This window comes from Syngnathus floridae, chromosome 20 (genome assembly GCF_059516105.1).
Source record: "Syngnathus floridae isolate MCC-2025c chromosome 20, RoL_Sflo_1.0, whole genome shotgun sequence".
NCBI classification, from domain to species: domain Eukaryota; kingdom Metazoa; phylum Chordata; class Actinopteri; order Syngnathiformes; family Syngnathidae; genus Syngnathus; species Syngnathus floridae.
Genome location: NC_142432.1, coordinates 2,598,053 through 2,618,472, shown reverse-complemented (window position 1 = coordinate 2,618,472; position 20,420 = coordinate 2,598,053). Strand labels below are relative to the sequence as shown.

Genomic DNA, 20,420 nt, shown 5'->3' with positions numbered 1-20,420 from the left:
ATAATTTGTCAAAGGGAAGACAGCATCAGGGAGGGTTATCCTCCAGAGGGACTTGCTGAGACTGGAGGCTATTCTATCATGACCACTGTCTTGCACCAACAGGAATCCAATACTTTAGAAATAATATGGACATGCAGTTTTAGGACTTGCATGACTTGGTCTTGATAATCACCATAAAGTTGAGAATAAAAACTCAAGTCAGATGGAAAAAAAATGCACATTAAAACAATATTCAGTATGTTTCAGTTTGACCAGCCCCGTTAGGGAAGAATAGTGTTTTGCTGAAGCATGTATGTTAATAACATCATTTTTCAATATATGCAAATTCTTCAGGAGACGGTTGAAAGAGGGGATAGAGAAAAGGGTAAAAAGAAGAAGCTTAACATATAAAACCATCCCTGGGGATTTTTTTTTTAGGTTCTCTTATTGGTATTGACAAAGTCCTATTTTAGTGTGCAGGGGCAGAGACGGCATTGGAGTGAAGGGATTGAGATTGATGCTCAGTGAATATGCATGACAGGAGATGTCTTGTCTCAATGAGTTAGTCACAGTTGTATGAGGAGTGCGGCAGGCAGAGAAAATAGCCCCTAGATAGATGCCACTGCCATTTATTTGAAACTAAAATTTGTAATGATGTATTTCCCCTTTTGTGGCAAGCTATCCATTTTAGGTCACTGAGACAGGAAAGCAGAAGGAAGACTCACCAGTGGAAATGCCATTTTTAATTTTCCTCTTGCCTTTCCCAAATGTGTGGACTGTCTGTAAAGATATTCCAGTTTGTATTTTATCTAATTAGTTTTCAGAGATGGGAATACACCTTGACAGCAAACACCTAGCTGACTTGCATCATATTCCAGATAGTTGGCAGTATTCCAAACAAATGCAAGGAAATAATAAAACATTTAAAAATCAGATTCACACAGCTAGCCTAAAAGTAGGCTTATTAATTTACTCTTGTATTCTCGTCTAAGGTAGACAAAACATTTGTCACTACTTGTCAGAAAAGTGACAGCACAGACTCAAGAGCAACTTAGGCCAAAATCTGTTTTCTCCATGATGAAATGCTATCAGTCATAGAGCTTCCCCCCTACTGGCAGCAGTCGGATTCCATATTTTATCTTGCATTTAATATCCTCCCGGCATCGGCAAGTAGTATAGGAGATATACCGAGCACGAACAAAGAAGAGGCGGAGGAATGTGCAGTTGCTTGCTAAGTTTCTCCTTTTTCATCTGTGAGAAAGGTCGCCCGAACCACTGGGTTCCCTCTTTGAAAAATCTTACATGATAATAAAATGAAAAAGATGAACTGATCTTTGGTGCATGTTTCAGATAAGAGAAATGGGAATATACTCTCTGAGAATAATGATCGTCTTTCCCATTGAAGTTAGACAATTTTGTCCGCTGAGACCGTGTGTTCAGTGTTTGATCCACTGATTGTGAATGAAGTCTGTTATCATCCTAGGTTGTCAGGTATCAACGCTTTGTAATATCACTTGCTTGAAAACTCTTCACGGGAACATATATGGTGGTTTATGATGATCTTGTCTATATCTTGGGAGGTAAACACAAATTCAGCTTGGTGGGGAAGATGGACGGCCGCTTGGCCTCCGTGTCCGTCTTTTTGAGCTCATAACCAGATTGTGTTTGGTTGTGGCAGTGTGTTTAAGCTCGTCAGGACTTCAAAGATCAGCCATCGCTAAAACCATAAAGAAATTTATGCATGGGAGTATCATTTAATTAAATCTAGTTCCAAGCTGTAACATCAGCATTATACACTGCCGGTGGTGAGAGTTCGTGTCAGACTCCGGAGAATGTTTTGACTATTCAAATATGTTCATTTGATTTCATTTATTTTGGCTCAGGCCAAATAATCTGCATATTTCAACATTTTTAGCAAATCTATTTTTTAATCAAATTATCTGTTGACTGACGCTTCACATATTTGAGGCTAAGGTCAATAAGTGCTCAGAGTACTTGTAATCAAAATCAAATCAAAGTATCATGCTGAGCTGTTTTCCACTCAGAAATTTGCAATAGAGATGAATTTTTAAAAAATAATAATAATAAAAAACACCATGTCACCTCTCATCGAGTTGAGAAAAACCCACGGGGCGGAAGCGAATGACTCATGTGGTGAATACGGGTAGGCCTAAGTGTGTGCGCTACCATTTTACGTGCATTATTGCGTGCATGTCTTATTTTCAGCACTTTGCACATGCTTACACCCCATGAGAGCCACATCTATTTATACTTCCTGCACCACAAGCCTTTGAGACTTCAACACTGTACATACCTGATTCTTGCTTCTCTTGTGAGCAGAAAAGAATTTTCTTTCATGCAGAAAGTCTTAGAAGATTTCCATGAATACCATTTCACAGATGATAAAAAATGTTAGTAAATCTAATATAATTATAGATATTCTAATTTCACATCTATTTTTAATTTTCATGCTAGGCGCCATACTCCCCTTTGTCAAAAACCATGCATTCCGTATATATACTGTTTCACTGCATAGTAAACAAAATTATGATTATTTTCAAGCAAATGTATAATTACGAAAGACTCTGCAAGTATGTACATACCCGGGAGCTGTGTGCTTGAGTTCGCTACCCACCATATTTACTAATGGCCTCGTCAAATGCAACCAGATGGCAATAAGATTTCTTATCACAAAATAATTCCCTCGTTTGACTTGAAGGGAAGTCTTGGAAATATGTCACATGCTAACCGTTTGTTTTTTTAAGTGTGATATTTTTATTTTTATTATTAATTTTACCATATTTGAACATCATTGATCATCGACAAATAACATTATTTACGATATTATATGTGACCATGCTAGAAAAATTCCCAATTAAGTACAACAATGTGGATTCAAGGATTGATCAATGCAATAATGAATTGGAATCTATTGAGGTAATCTATTCTTTCTCAAAGAAAGTAATTTACAGCCAGAATGAAACTCCTGATCATATTCAAAGAGCAAAGCCCCTCCGCTCCCGATTGCCAAAGAAAAAGCATTGTCAGCGTGACTGGCATCCATCCATCTATTTTCTCTAAGGCTAATTCTCTGTTCAGGGATGCGAGAGCTCTGCTGGAGTCTGTCCAAGGTGACTGAGTGCGAGAGGTTGGATTGGTCAACTGTACGTTTGTGAATAGGTTGTCAAAGTGTAAATGCCTTGCTACTCCTCCTCAAGTGGATCGTTTAGGAGATGATCAGGATAAGGAGCTGAATTAATTCTATTGAATTTATTTGCTGCACCTGTTCCCGAGCTAAAACTTGATTTCAGTCATCAAGTTTTATAATGACTATTTGACATCTGTGCAGCCTTTTACATTGTCATTGAGAAGTTGGGTTTGAAAAAGCACTTCTGACAGCACTGTAGATTCTCAATAATTCAATAGGTTGTTGCAGTGGATTTTTTTTCATTTTAAATGCAGTTGGTTCATATTTATTTCAATTAAATATTATATTTTGTATTGATTTTTTAGTTTGATTTATTTTATTTGGATCATTCTAAAAATATTCTAACATTCACTTCCTTTGAGTAAACATTTTTGGAAGAACTGGTTGCATTAAAAAATCATCTAGCTTGGCGCACAGCATATTTTATTTAGAATCAATTAAGAAATTGGCAAACATCCCATTTGACCATTAGCGAGAATTAAATGAATAACATACTGTAGCAGGAACATATATTTATACTCCATTCTTTTCACAGAAATTTCCGAACCTACTTAAATATCGTAAAATGAATCATGTGAGTGTTTCAGGGTCGGACCTGAAGAATCTTGGCAGAGTAATCTCAATGTTTGGCAATACCGGGCTGAGTATGCGAATATCTTTAGTCACTCTGTTGACTCGGAAATAGCACCAAATTTGTTAAATTGTCAGTTAAATTGTTGCTTTGTCACAGGCTGATTTAGGTCTTCTTGGTGTTTAATTTTAGGATTAGTGTGATTCTTCGATGAGGAGGGGCGGCAATCAAGATGGCAATCAACAGGCGGAATGATGCGTCCTTGTTTACCGCTGCTTTCAATATCTGCTCTTGTGTTTTTTACAAGCATTACTAACATCATCCTACACAGAGACAATTCCAGTGGATGGAAACCAAATTTTTAATTCTTAAACAAACAACACAGCCATTTATTTATTATTTAGCTGAGTGAGCTCAGAAAATCCTAATAAACTAGTTTACTAGTTTGACCCTGAAAGGATGACTTGCCCGGGATAAGAGAGGCGGGGGAGATAGTTACGCAACCCTAATCACACCTGAGCTCTAATTTATCTGTCAAATTTAATGGACAAGATTTTTCATTTTTATCGACCAATTGCTTCTACAAGTATTCAGTGTGGGTGGGGGGGGGTCTTATTAAATATTTTTAAATGCATTAATTAATTAAAAAAACATGAGCTAAGTTAGGCATGTTAATGCATGTGACAAATTTGCTGTGACATCTCAGCATATGGCTGAGATCATGCGAGACTTAATAATTCATAATATCTCTCTGGAATAAAAGATGATTTATATGACTCTCACTCGAATTCAAAAGTTGAACCATCCTTTTCGACTCAATTTTTCTGTTCAAACAAATTTTTATTAGACCCCTATGCACATTATATACAACACTCAGTCATGCTTCAAGTCAGATACAATATGAAGTATTTCAAGATTTCTTTCAAAAAGATTGCTTGACCTTGTACACCTAGAAAAAAGTCGTGCTTTTCCTTGCAGCTCTTGCTTTCACCTTTACTTAAAGCAGCCCCTCCCGCTGATAACAGCTGGTGGAATCACAGCAGAAGTATGCCACTGGGTGCCGAATGGCAAACAAATGGCTCTTTTGTGCACAATCACTTGAGACAGCTGTTATATTCCGCACAGATATGCGATGGAATCCATTGTACATCGTTTGAATATACATTTAACCCTCTCTGTTTTTTATTCGTATTTTTTCAAGGTGAAAATTGGCCTGACAAAATATATGCGTGATGTCGATTTGATTCTCTTGTCTGGTGGAATCGACACTAGATTGAAGCTTCTATCTCTTCTAGGCTACAGTCGAGGTAATTTCCACTACCCAGAGGCATCACTTGACACTTTTTCTGCCAAGAGGAAACAAAAGAGCTATTATCTGTCAAAGTGGCCAACATAATTGAGGCACGCCTTCGATTAAGATAGAAGCCACCAATTATGGATACACGATGAATGCTGATAATACAGTATCATTTACATAGGCCTCTATTCAGAAGATAGATTCTGTTTTAAAACTATAGATATAATATTTTTTTGTTAAATAGCCATAAATTCCAGTCAAGAGAATTGACAATTGTGACTATTCAAACCCTGCAGTTGCCACTCTAATGGAAAATGGTGCAAGTCTTTGCAGATGGATTATTATGTCGCTGAGATGTGATTACATTGCCTCCCCATCATAGCTTTATTGTTTATGTAGCGCCCTATAATGAGAATACACTGAGTGGGAGGGGGCAAGTGTTTTATAAACGACGCAATACAGTCTTATGAATCACAGTTGATTATGCGAAAATGACTAATACTGTATTGTCCCCGTACTTGTCACCAATCAAACTCGGGGCGTTTCTTCCCCCTCCTGCATAAGCCGAGTTGAATGGCAAGTCCCCTACCCGCATCAATAACACAATAGTATACCTCTGGTGTTCCCTCTGATCCTGACACAGTTGTCCATTTATTTTAATATCTCCGCAACTACCAACCGCTGTCGTTAATCACTTTAAGACTGCGGATAGGCAACGGGGAACAGGAGAAAGCGGGATTGGAAAGTGGCCCGAGATGAGATGACGGACGAGGGAAGAGGAAGACAGAGGAGGAGGAATAGGTTTGGGGAATGCCACTTCTCATTGGGGAGGCTGTTGCTCATCTGTCATGGGCTCATTGGGGCATGGCTAAAGGCTCCCCGTTCAGTCAAACTCCTGTACGCATGACATTTCAATTACACAGCGAGCTCTCATAGTTCTCTCGGCAGCCAGATAAGCAAAGGCACCAAATGCCACACACAGTATGGTCGCACACATACAACCCCAAAAGAATGCCCTATGGGTTATGTTTGAATGGATGGCACTCTTGCGTGTGACATTGTGCACCATACAGAAAACATTACCTCTTGCCCAGCCAATGTGTCCATGAGTAATGGCTTTATTTATACATGTATGCCACATCCATATGAAAATTCAAAAATTTGGACGAATTCAACTCCAATCAAAGTAGTGATTGATAACCTAAATTGATATTTTTTAAGATTGCACCATCAAAAAGTTTTGAATAAAAAAAAATGTTTAGTTGACTTGTGTTCGTATCCATTAACAAAGCATAATGGCTTGTCTGCTGTTAGACTAAAACGTTCTATCCATCTCACTGTCTAAAGAGTCCATCTGTGCCATTAATCACAGCGAGAGAGAAAAGTCAATTAATTAGCCAGTCTCTCAGTAATCATGTTAACTACGGTTTGTCTGAATATCTACACCACATCCGATCTGAAATATTTAACTGACCTGATCGTAGTACTTTTGATATATGTATTTATTGATGTGGTTTACTCGGGTTGTTAACTCATTCACTGATTAAAATATGTATATCTTGTTTACATCTTATATTAGCCAATTAAAAATGAATTAGATATATAGTACTTGGCCATCAATTGGAATTGTATAAATCCATCCTTCTATAAACATCAGCTCTTAAGTTATAAAATTCCGTTAGCTCCAAGTAAAATGTGATATGTCCAAATCCTAAGAAATAATGTAACCTACATTTAGGAAATTGTGGTAAACAAAGAGATTTGAAAAGAGCTGATTGTAGCAATGGCTCAGGGAAACCACATGATTAGATAAAATGAGGTAATTACAGACTCCAGTCGAATCTGGATGATGTTTCATTTGTCAGTGCGGGTTCAACGTATTTGTGGCCGCTTTTATTCTAAAACACATCCTTGAAAACATTTGCTTTGTTTTTTTATCATTTGCTTAGATCTGACTTTCTCTAATTATCAAACTTGTACACAAACGCCCACACCCATCTCGACTTGTTATCGGTAACCAATACGAATGAAAGAACCATGAAATTGTAAGCGTTATTTGTGCGGCTTCATTTAGCACATATTTCTAAACATAGCAAACAATTGTGTTTACTAAGCTTATATCCTCAAAAGCCGACTCAGAGTTTATTTTCCCCTTTGTATTCACACTACTGTATTGTGCTAGTTTGTTTTCTTTAATAGAAATTCATCTGGTCTGCCCCTCCAAGCAATGGAATTATTTTAGACAGGGCCTTTCCATTTGATTGGATTATGGTGATTTGCCCTTTATGAATGCATCTCGCCATTGCCCTAAAGAAGATGGATACTGTTTACCATCTTTGCTTTGTGTTATATTGAACTGCTCTCATTCAATATACAGTTGGTGTTCCCTTGAGTCAGAGGAGAAATTCATGTACAAATGCACCATACCTATGCATCTCATCCTTTCTTCTCGGTTCGCAGAAACAGAACCGCATTTTTCAAAAGGCACATCGAGCTAAAGCGAGGCCTAAGTTCTCTCAACTACTATTTCAGTCATTTGTACCAAAACTTGGTGAAATAATATTTTTTTTTACAACCTCTGAACCAAGCATTAGTCTTGAGAAGGCTGCAGAAAGAGATTTGGGAGTGTTATACTCTCAAATCAATGACATTTAAATACTAGGAAAGGGGAGCTAATATAATATTTGGTTGAAACGCAACATGACTTGTTCTCTGAAATTTTTGCTACCTCCTGAAATCAGTATTCTTCTTTGCTTCTGCAATGCAGACTACTTAAACAGTGTGCAATATGCTGGAAACTGTGAGGAAACTGGCCAAGCAAAATCATTGTAATTGTGTTATATGACAAGTAAAGCAGCAACTGAAAGGAAAAATACAGTCCTTGGAACAGCAGATGGAGGGCCTGGTCATGTCACTTAAAAAAAAAAAAAATCATTATGTAGTTTTCATTCTGCCGGGAATAAACACAATTTCGAGTTCTTTTCAAACTGGGGACATCTTCAACCTAATTGAAAGGTTACGCAATTCTTTAAATCTGAAGGTACACTCTTTTAAAGCAACCCAGCAATATTTGGATTACAAATAGGAAAGAGTCCAGATTAATTTACAAAGCACTTCTATTATTATTTATATTTATAATAGGCTTTGTCCGAGATTCCAACCTTGAACGTCTACACTTAAAGGCCGACATGCACTTTATCACAGTGCTGTCTGCAGCAAAACAAAGCAATCCAATATATTTGACTCATTATTGTTTTTGTCCATTACACATTCTTTTCATGTTCTTGTTGTAGGCTATAAAAGCTCCTCGACCTTTCTTGTGTTTTCTGTATAAATAAGTATACCTTGATCATTTTCAAGCACACATACTCAACTCTGCTGTCATTTTAGGATATTTATTGTTGTTCAATATTTTCTTTACTATTAAACAATACTTTTTTTTTTATTATTGTACGTTTCATATACAGACGATGTCGAAACAATCCCTTATCGGAAATCCTTGCAAATTCAAGTGAAAATGCTCTAATAAACATTCCGGTCAGTTGGTGTGGCACTTAGTCAAGAAATGTGCATTTTAGTGAATTAATTACTGCCCACACATGTTTATTTTTATTAATTACTGAAGCACAACTCAGCGTGGCCAAGTATATTCTCAAGTGTAATTGGGATACGTTTAATATTTGGCTTCATGTCAAAATACAAGTGAAGAATAACTACAGCAATAAAAAAGTACATATAAAAATTGCAATAATTCAGCAATTTTTATTACTATATATCATCAGACAATAGGTGGCATTTTGTTTTCTCCTCATGATGAATCGTTGGTCGTTTCATACTGTAGCAATAACCTTTGCGTTAAACTTACGTAAGTGGGTCACTACTCCAACTTTACATTTTATTGCTGACTTATCGAATCCTTCATACTTTGACATCGGTGAGCAAAACTATATGCCATAGTATGAAATGTACCTTTCATGCCAATTGAGGGAAATGATTCCAATAGCCAATTTCAAAGTCCCAGCGACAGTAGGATTTTTTTTTTTCCCTGTGCATTTACAGAGACAAACAAAGCATCCAAACAATCACAGCAGATGGTGCAAGCCTGCAAACAGAGATTTGCATTGCAGTTGTTTGTTCTGCTACACTGTCTAGAAAACGGCAATGAATAATAGTTACGGAATGTGAATGGAATACAAGCGTGGGAGTTTGCTAGGCGACCATGACTGTGGTAGTTTCAATGGATTGCACCATTGCGTCCTCGTTTTGAGACCTGCTCTTGTTAAGAATAACTTTGAATCAGTTATTCCACGTTTAAAAAGGGCATTGATACCTCGCTGACCTGTGACCCGTGTTTGATTTCTCTATTCATGTTAATATTTTATGAGATTTTTTTCCGCAGAATGTGTGCTTCCAAAAAAAGCACCCCTACCACAAACCACATTTCTGACATCACGAAAAAGAAATCATCCTTCTTGAAATGTTTCTCTACACTCCCCGCTTTTCATTTGACTACCCGCCTACTAAGCTTAAAGCGACAACCATTATGACTGTCCGAAAGTGGAGAATATCTATCAGTATTATGTAACCAAACCTTTGATCAGAGGATTTTGGATTATCAAGAACTTGCAATTTAAAGTTAAAAGAGGCGGCAGATCATTGGAGTGCTAAAACGTTTTCGGTTGACAAAGTAGATAAGGCTCAAGACGAGTGATGGAAAGAAATACTTAAGACTTATTCCGTAGCGTGTGCTTTTCCCATTTCATATATGAACATATGTTTACTCAATCCCATCTTGGACCATTTGCTTTTGTATTTGAGGACTACTCGTACAATCAGTGTGTGGCGCCTTTGAACGAATCTCTGAGGTTCTCCTTTAAACAAATTTCCCTGTGTGAGCTAAATGAGTCATTTCCACAAAGTGTTGCTTCAAATGTAATTGGTGGAGAAGCTTATCAAGATCCAGAAGACGCCTCTTCACCTTTAGTTATTGCCCAAACACAACCACTTGCTGAGTTTTTTAATATCCTTAGAGATCAAACAAGCTGCTTGAAAAACCACATGGGCCATTCTTAGCGTGAAGATTTCTAAATATCACATTTCAAGGGAAATGATTGATAGAATCTTCACACCTGATGACTAAGGGGGCACAAAAGAGACATCTAAGTGTAAATTAATTGTATTTTAATTGCAAACCAAAGGTGTTCAATGTAAACAGTTGATTAGGCTTTTTTTGATTGCTGTCTTTATTAATCAGGAAAAGCTGAATGGAAATTAAATGAAAGAACCTACGGGGACAAGACAATTGATCCATTCCAAATGACGTGTCTCCAAAGCAATGGGTTCTCATGTCAAGTCTAGACCTCACCTTGATGTGAAGTAAAGGGTCAAAACATGTCTTCATATGTTCTCCGATTTTTGCTGGTTTTAATTCCCAAATGATTTTCTTGGGTTTAAAATTCATTTTGTAAATGTTTTGCTCTTGATGTGACTACTTGTTTGCATGAACTGGCTCCAATAGTAAATTTATTTTAAAGTGTATCCTCAGCCTCAAATAGATGATAGGCTCCCCCCCGCTGCAGATATTAGACCCATCCGGAAAGTAAATGAAAACAGCTGGAGAACATTTGACTACGAAGATCTGCAACACGCTTGTAAACACGCTTCAAGAAACTTGGTCATCATTTTTGTTTGGACAAAAGATGAAGCCTGTTTCAACATGGCTAAAGAATCGCCTTTTAGCGAGGGTGCTGAAGATATGGATTAGCTGTCTCTTTCTCTGGGCCCAGCTTTTTCGTCTTCTCGTCTTTTTATTTTTTTATTTTTACATGACATCCCTCAATACACACACATACGTACATACACACGATCTTCTGTTTTCTTCCCGCTTTCCACCCCACACATGCGGCCCACTGGCTCAGTTTGCCAGTGTGGATTATAGCTCTCTCACGGCTATCATGATCTTACACAAACAGCATTTGTCAGCTCATTTATCACAGTTCCCCCCCGGTTGTCCACTCTTGTCTATTCATCTGTGCTCTATTTCTGCATCCCTGCCTCCAGGGTGAAAATGCATGTTACCTCCACAACTGAATATAACCCCCAAATGTCCCTCGGTGATATCTGCAGACGTCATTGGTAATGGATGATGCCTGGCTAATTCCTTCAGAACCTTCTTTCATACAAAACGGGCTGCAAGAACCTTTTAAAGCATTGACACTTTTCATCACTGCTCTGGATATTATGTATTTTTTATAGAAGACTATTCACCTTGATACGTATGTCTGCTGTCAAAATGACTCACCGAGTTAAGTAACAGGGAATCTAAGGCTTGCTGCTCTTACATGATCCAACTGAGTCATAACACAAAGAAGAAGTGAGCTCATCCTTAAAACCACCCATCCAACTATTTCTGAGGCTCCTTGTCCTTATATGGGGTCTTTGGATGAGCTGGAGCAAAACAAAGTCTTTGCCAGAATAAATGGATAAAATGAACAACAGGTGAATATTTCAGCAGGTAATTTGCTATTTCAGTTTGTTTTAGGGGACAACATATTGATTACTTCTTGGCTTCTTTGCAGAGGGCAGCTGCAGAGCTTTAGAGTTATAAAAGCAAATACTGTATTCTACTGCCAGTCCCTCTGGACAGTCAAGAACAATTGGTCAGCAGACCTTGGCTAGTGTGGGGAGAAATAAGCTTAATAATTAATGAAGCCTTCATATTCGATTTTGACTTTAAAAAGAGCAGTAACGTTATCAATTATAGCACAATTGCGTTAAGATTGTGTTATTTGGCAGTGCTACCATTTTAAAAAAATAGCAAGATGAAAGAATGGAGAAAAAAAAAAAAGATGTAAAGCTGCAAGACATTTTCCAGTAAAGCAGGCCTTGTATGATTTCCTTTTCTAAGAATCAGTAATATGTCATTCCTTCTCACTCTTCTTTTAATTATTTATTTAATGTACAACAGGGGAGAAGGAACATACAGTTCACTAATAAGGGCAGACCAATGGTCTCTATAGACATGGGAAGCGTTCCATGGCCTGGATATATGATGTTCTGCAATCCATTGGTGGCACAAAAGGAAAAAGAAAAGAACTATGATTTTGCTGCAGCAGGAAAACAGAAAGCATGAATTCAGCAACAGGTGATTTTTTTTTATTAATGTCACTTATGTAAATTGCAATCAATTATGTATTGCTTTTATTTATCCAATTCAAAATAAATTCTAGAAAATAATAGATATGTTTTAAATCAGTGTCCAAAATACATTGAAGGCCATTTCTGACTAAAATGTACTGTTGACCAGTGTTGGACTGACTGGCATTGCAAACTAAAGGGGAGGCTGTACATTCCAATCATTTTGAGAATCAGTGTGACCACATGCTGTTAGCGGATTGTTGAGGAAAAAAAGATTGCGCCCATTTATCAATCCCAGGTCAGTGACATCATTTCAAATGACACCATCCTGTGGTGTTAATGCTGCTGACTAGGGCACTGTCAGCAGTGATGTCAAGCACTGTTTGTTTGGCAATGGAAGTAGAAAATGCACACCGGCAGAGGTTTGGAGTTTCAAGCAACATTGCCCCAAAGTTTCGGACAGGCGTGAGGCTTAGAGCAAGGTCAGTGACACTAAATAGACAAAGCATTACTCAAAACTCGCACAGGAAGCAGTTTTTGAAAATGATGGATACCGGGCATCAACAGTAACACTTTTTCTAAAGCCGCCTTCGGTACTGTCTGTAAATAACTCCGACTCAAGACTGTGTACATAGCATTGATTGCACTGAGGTAATTGAAATTTAACCATCAAATATTCAATATTTGCCTCATGAATTTAGTATGCTGGTATTCTGGAGGCGTAGTCAGAGTCAATGCATTTCTTATCTCAAACCCCAAATGATTTTTAATATATCATTTTATCGAATAAAAAACAAGCCAGATGGGTCCAAGTGTTTTTTTTTTTTTGAAGGGCATCCACGGCCCCCCCTCTAACTCCGCCACTGCTTGTTTCTATAATGACTACGTCTTTTCTTTTTTCCCTGCTTTTATTTCCCAATCTTGACATTTTAAGACTGAATTAATCATACTGATCTAACTGTGGTTAAACGCTCAGCCCCATCAGACTGTTTTCCAACAACAGATGGCTATTTCAACTCCAAAGATGATGTGCTCATGTGCTCTCATGCAGCTAAAATGGTGTTGCACTCTTGACAGCGTAATTTTGATTCACCGTGGATCTCGCTACTGTCAAGATGAGTTGTCATGAGACTCAAGTCAGATTGCCATTCGCACTCCCTCGTGATTTTCCTATAATTACTGTTTAGAAGTGCAATAATAGCACCGCAGTGGCTATCTGTGGATTTCTCCCTCCATTACATGATCTGTGATCTGTGCATAAAATGCCAATATCCTCAACAAAACACATCGATGTGTTTTCGACTATGAATAAAAAATAAAGTGCTGCTTATGAAACCATAGAATAGGAGGAAGAATGGAAAGTTGTATGTCCACCTTTTTTTTTCTGGACCCATAACTGATATGGTTGTTCACTGAACATGTTGGACCATCATTCTTGCTGATATCTTAACAAAATTTTCCATTTTCCATTGCTTGAAACACAGGTCACAGAAGAAAATATGTTTACATCCTCCTTGTGTATATCACTGGAATTGTATTAAAGCGTAAGCGAATATAAGTTGAGCTATAGCCTTTTTGTTTCTGCCTGATTATTACAAATGACCATGTTGAAATTAATAACTACGTATCATTCATTAGGTACGGAAACAAAATAGCAAACACGTTATTAATATCAAAACAGATTGTTTTTGTATTCCTGAAATCCGATTTGCTTCCAGATGATCTAATAAGCTTTAGCCAAAATATTCCGACTGTGAAATGTAAATATATCACAGTGACGTTAATATTTCAAAAAGAATATTTAGTATATTTAATCCCAGGGTTTTACACACAGCATTTACTTTTAACGCAGCGATGACAAGTTCTTCTGAAAGCGAGGAATGTCACCATGCGTACGTAACAACATAAACATGCATTGACAGGCTTTGAAAAACGATTCTATCAAAAGCATGCAAAAAGAACTCCAAACAGAAATATTTTTTTCCCTCGGCATTAAAATGCCATTGCTACATTAATATAATAATCACAAATGTGATCATATCAACAGAAACTGGCCGTCCTCACACAAGTCAATTGCACATATACGGATGTGATTAATAGTTACATATATCAGTCCAGCAAATATTACCTGATGACTGAGCAGATCAGCGAATGGGAAATGTGTGTGTGCTTGAAGCATGTAATAAAACTAATAGGCCTTCCTAAGAGCCCATCTCGGAGAGAAATGGATGAGTCTATTTTTACATACCTCTATCAGTTCAGCTTTTTGTGACTTTCTGCTCATCCCTCTATTTGCTATATTCTTGCATTTGAAACAATTCTTGAGTTTCATTATCTCTGACAATTTGGACATTTACTCAAAGGCATACTGGGAGATGATTTCTTTCACTGCCAGGCTGTTGGCACTGTAAAGCCGCTTTTAATATGCTTCAGGTGGCTGGGCTGTGCTTTGCCCGCTGGAAAGGTAATTAGTAGACCTATAACCTAGTCAGAACTGTCTCTTGAATTAAGATCACGTTCTAAAAAAAAAAACAATAAAATGAATACGAGTCATGCGTCATATATTTGTGTGCAACGTAGCACTGCATTGCTTTAATGACTATGGATTGACCTGCCAGAAATTGCTCTCCATCAATTCCCCCTGCCATTGAGAGAAAGTTTGTTGTTAGTGTCCGCATTCACACAAGGTGAAGCAAAACTGACTCAGAAACCCAAGCCAATTATTTGATCGCTGTTTAAATATAATTAGTTAATTTTTTTGCCCTCAAAGTATTTTTTTTTCCATCACTTGTGACGTGCATGCTAACTAATCACTTAGTCATCCCAGAGGAAACTTGCTCAAATGTTGACATCTCACATTAGATGATTAATTAATGACTTGTTTGTTTAAGTCTTGAGAACTTGCCGCTTCCTGGTCATTTTTAATAAGGGTGTGTTGTGATAGCACCATAATTGCACCAGCTGAAAAATTCACTTTTTGGTGCTTTACTTTGGGACCCAATTAGCCCGAGCAAACACATTGCGTCAGTTAGCACAAAAATATGCGGTCACCACTTGGCTCTGGCAAATGAATGTGCAAAATAGTGCGTGTTCCATATGGAGGATGCTAAAATGAGCAATATCTGACAACCACTGGGCAACCATGCACAAATCACACAGGCGGATTTGCCTTTGATGTCGGCCTGCATGCAATGGTTGAATATGGAAAAAGCGAGAGGGGGAAGTTAAGGATGAGTTTATTTGGCAATTATATTGTTTACTCATCAAGAGAAACTTTTTTTTTTTTTTTTGAGGGTTGAGGCCCTCTGATGTGATCCTCATGTGTTTGCCCGAATGAAAAATAGCATTGGGTTTTAGAATTGGCTGTACTATTTTCCTAAAATGCCAACATAACAAGTGGGAATAAGGAATGATTGTTGCTTTTTGTTTTTCCAAGGCAAGAAAAATTGTGGTTGAGCCACTGTACAAGCGATTTTGTCCATCGAACATAGTCATCAGAACTTCTACAAGGGTCAGTGAATCAAGCTGAGATGAAACCCAATCACAGCTGAAGGTGGTTTCTGAGGTCGACATTGGTCCCAGTCTGCGTGCTCTAGATTGTACCTCAGAAGTCCATGCTGGATGATGTTTGAAGCACTTGGAAAAAATCAAAGAACATGATCCTCACAGTGCAAATGAGACTTCTCCGAGGGGGGTGGGGGAATTTGGTGAAAGAACAAGATGACAGAATTCTCAACTTCAATACGACGGCTGCTAGGCTAACTGCTGGATACCCATTCATAATCATTTGCTCAAGGAAACCCTGCAGCTCAACTTAAAATCCTCAACTCCTTTGTCAGATTTTATTCGCTTCAAGAAAGGTTTTGTTTTATTATTGACAATGCCGCATGGCCATATAACAACTCGCTGGTGAATCGATTCTTGCATCCGCAATCACCTCGTGATTAACTCGGTGTAAAAGTCAGATGGGATAGATTCCAACTCTGAACAGATTAATGGGAATAGGAGATGGTGGATGAAATACTGTATACCAAATGTGTGGCAGTTCCACTTGCTTTTTTTTTTGACTATCTGAAGAGATATACTAGTCTGTATTTTTCAAATTTTTAAATATTTTAATTACATCAACCCCGAGCGGTTTATTGCACTTTATTCAGTGATCATTTGGTTGTAATTAGAAGAACATTGTATCAATAGTGAACAGGAAAAGAACATGTTTAATATGGTGATAAACCAAATCTAACGTTGACCTTCTTCTAAATTGTTTACCTTGTCGTAAAATCTGATTTATTTAATTACACTTTGAAAGTGTGAAATGTTAACATCTGGAAATACTTTCACTATCCATATGTCACCAAAAACATTGAAGGCTATAACCCAGAGTTCACTTTAATTACAGTTGCTTGTGTTCTCAAGGAGAACTCATCCATAATAATGCCGTCTAAATGAATTGTTTTTTAATTGCCAAAGCAGTAATTACCGAATATACAAAACAGATCACTGTCACAGAGTATGATCCTCTTTCTTGCTTTTAAAGTTTCTTTCCTTTCCTGTTGTGAGAAAGCCAACTTGAAATAGCCTGAATGGCAAGTTATTCACAAGTATCATTAACCCACCTGACTCTTCATTGTGTTGTTTTCCTCTGGAGAAATGGAATCTCTTCTCATTTGATGAGGAATTCTTGCAGCTCTTTTGTTTGGGACCCCGGTCGGCAAGCGATTGATACTTGATTTTGTAAATGTGGTCGTGCCCTTAATGGTGAAGTAAATAGGACCGGATGTAACTTCTTTTCAGCTTCAGCAACAATTTACATTGGAGGACTTGTGACATCATCGATGCACCCTCCAGCAGCCTTATGCTGGAAATTTGGGAACATGTCCAGATTTTTTTATTGAGTATGGAGGTCACCTTAGACAGATAGACTGATACGTCTCTCAGATTGAAGATTGGTTGTAAAATTTCTAAACAATACATATTTTAACTTTACAAGTAGCTTTGAGGAAATATTGGCATTCAACAAAGCCTTTCTGAAAGCCCCTATTCTGAATAAAGCTTTAAATATGGAAAGGTACGGCTTAATGATTACTCCAGCAGTCTCTCAGTCCTACCCGTGAATAATTACTCTCTAATCATTTTCAACAAAAATGTAGAGCATTGTGAGCAGAGTGAGTCTCTGCCAAAGTGTGACTAAATCAAAGCTTCTGATACAGCTTCAATCCTGGGGCTGCCTTGTTTCTTCATCCATAGTAAATATATTTGACAGTGAAGCAAATAATTAGTGCATACCTAGTGTCTCCAAATTCCCTATCCACTGGAAGAGGAGATGGAAGCCACTGATTATCTTCACTCCAACAAACCCATCATCAGCCATTGGCTACAAGTGAGCGGTTTGTATCATGTTTATTCTAACACTGAAAAAGAGTGGGCTAATCAGTGCTATTGTAAGATGGAAATCTGTGCAGCCATTTTGCGAAATGGAATCCTCTTATGAAATGATACTTTATCCGGCGATATACATACACATGCACTCCACTGCCAACGTAATCAGGCTGAAATTTGTCATTATTTTGTCTCTATTCTAGTCTGCTGCACATTGAGTGACATGGCTGAAATTGACTACTGTGAACAGAATTTATTATATAAAATACTAATTATAAAATGTCACGAGGTAAGACATTGAGACTTGGGAAAAACCCAAGCCCCACATAGTACCTGAGCTCACCAGAAAAGCCCAGTAACAACAGACTTATTGGATTGTCACAATCACCCGACATCATGTTGGCTCAAGTGGAAGAATTGCCCTGTGGCAATTACGAATATATCTGGTTCGATTCCCGGTTATCCCTCAAGTCCTGTCAAAGTGTCCTTGAACAACTTGTATTTGTAATACGCACCATTACCATTATACCAAAAAGACGACATTGGAAAAGCGCTTTGAGTACCTCTTGGAAGAAATGAGCAATATTCCTGTGGCCCATTTCGATACACAGGCTGTCTGTACTGTCTGTTCCCTGTTGCCTGCACTCAGAAACCACACAGTCAGCGAGGCAAAAGATTTCCTGTCAGAGATAGGAAACATGTGTGGGCTATGTTCTAAGCACCTTTTTCACCTCACAGCTCACTCTGCTTTCACTCCCGCTGCTCAGGGATTCCTTAATGACATTCTACTTGAAGCTTTTCTGTGACCTGTCAATCATGAAAGTTCATGCTAAAGCACCAAACGCTTGTAGAAGTGAGACACATCAAATCGCCTTTCCCCTCCCCTTCGCTGTCAGAAACACTGACATTTTCTGCTACTGAGCCATCCCTTTTGAAACAACACATCATTTGTCATCCTAATGTCAATTATCGCAGGTGGCTGTATCTTAACAGCCACAAAGTTGTTTTTTTCTATCTTGTTTCAACCCCCCATGGACCCATAAAGACTGCGACAAATGTCTTAATGGATGTATTTGCTTCCTTTTTCCATCCTCATTGTCATGAATTTTAAATGGCTTCTGTTTAATTTAGTGCTATGGCGCTTTACAGAAAACGCTGTGGGCTAGCACTTGCTCTTCGAAGCTATAGGCTCAATCCAGAAAGAGCTTTCTCGTAAGGTACAGGCAAGCATATCAAGTCTTTTGCAGGTAATCGGAACTGTTAAGACAGCCCGAGTCAAGCGAAAGCATCTTTATTGGCAAAGTCACACAGAGATCTCCATCTGTTGGAGCATATGTTGCTCGTGAAGCTGTCCGCATGGAGAGCAGGCAAAAGACTGAGCAATGCAGCATTACTATTCCATTACCATTTCCGTCTGTCTTCAACATCTCTTCACAGCTGCTCTCGAGTCTCCTCCTCGGATTCATTTCAGGTTCTCTGTGAATCCTTGAAGTGGTGTGATTCTTTCTTCCAAGTTAAATATTCACTGTTGAAAAATGTATTCAGGGAAATATGGGTCAAACAGCTTTCTAACATAACTTTTGAATCTATGGTAAGTCATACATGGATAGAGACATACCTTCACGATGTCTGGAAACTATCAACAAAATATATTTTTTATCATTTTAATCACAATACATTCCACCGCACAGACAAACAAAAGTCTTTTTGATCATCATTCGGATTTACAACACAAATAAAATGCGCTAGCCAGCAGTCACAACAGCGTAGCACAATGGAATTGCTTAGATTGTTGGTTTTTTGTGTTTATTTATATATGAGCAGATACTTCAAGGGAGAATTCATAAGACCGTATTTTCCGGACTAGAAGGCGCACCTAAAAACCTTACGCATGGACAAAGTTTTAAAATGGGCCATTCATTGAAGGTGCGCCTTATAGTGTGGAAAATACGGTACTCGATCATCAGAATGCCAGTGCATGGCTTGGTTGGTTATAATATTTGAGGTTGTCCATCTTGGTATCATCTGAGACACATTTATGAATACAGTATAATGAAGTTAGTGGCATTTTGGTGGCTGAATTGAAAAATGATCAAAGTCCTGTTTTAACATTGCTCCACTGCTAATCTACAGTAGATATTATTCAGTACAAGTACATTGGCTGGGGGTGCGTTGTTCCTGTTAATTTACTCCTGTTGAAACAATCTAAATGGAAATTGCACTTCTCTATCTGTTTCTCCTAGACAAAATGAAGAGAGAATTTAAATGACCTGGTTGTTTTTCATCCAGTCTGGAACAAAGTGAATATTTACAAAGAGTTGGACAGAATTGGAAAACAATGCATAGCATAGCTTAACCGTACAAGCAAGATTATTTTCACCTCCTCCCGCCTCACATAAAATACATCCCTCTACTTTTCTGCACAAGGTTGATCGATTCGATATTTTATTTTCCAGGTCAGGTACAATCAGGTCACCAACGTCAAGTCATTTATCGCAATCGATATGACAGGGCTCATAGGTTATAACGGAACGATTGCATACCTCCAGCAATGCTCTGAAGTCTAAAATGAGCAGCTCTCTGAGAAATATTGGCAAGTGTGCGTGGCTGATATGCTATTAAAAAAAAAAAGAAAAATGGTGACATTGGAAAACCACTTGATCCTGTCAATACTGGGTTGACTGGATGGATCAAATGTTTCAAAAAAATGTTAGACTACAGAAGGTCAAACAGAATTGTCTGTCCTATCTATTTTTTTAGGAATTCATCTTGTCAAGGTCATTAGTGTTTTAAAGGCCATACTTGATGTTACTTCAATTAACCTAAAGACAAAAGTATAACCTAAGTAA

General features: G+C 37.9%; 1 long non-coding RNA gene across 7 annotated transcripts in view; it reads left to right on the top strand.

Moving 5' to 3' along the window:
- LOC148380735 (uncharacterized) overlaps positions 1 to 20,420 on the top strand; it is a 183,964-nt gene that overhangs the window by 118,061 nt on the left and 45,483 nt on the right. Inside the window, exon 5 of one of the 7 annotated variants that reach the window (XR_015854695.1) lies at positions 12,023 to 12,146. The exons of 5 other annotated variants lie outside the window; for them this stretch is intronic. This is a non-coding gene — a long non-coding RNA (uncharacterized LOC148380735). Of the gene's footprint in view, positions 1 to 3,950; positions 4,118 to 12,022; positions 12,147 to 20,420 lie in introns of those variants that run through there. One more of the 7 variants, XR_015854692.1, reaches the window with a different exon arrangement.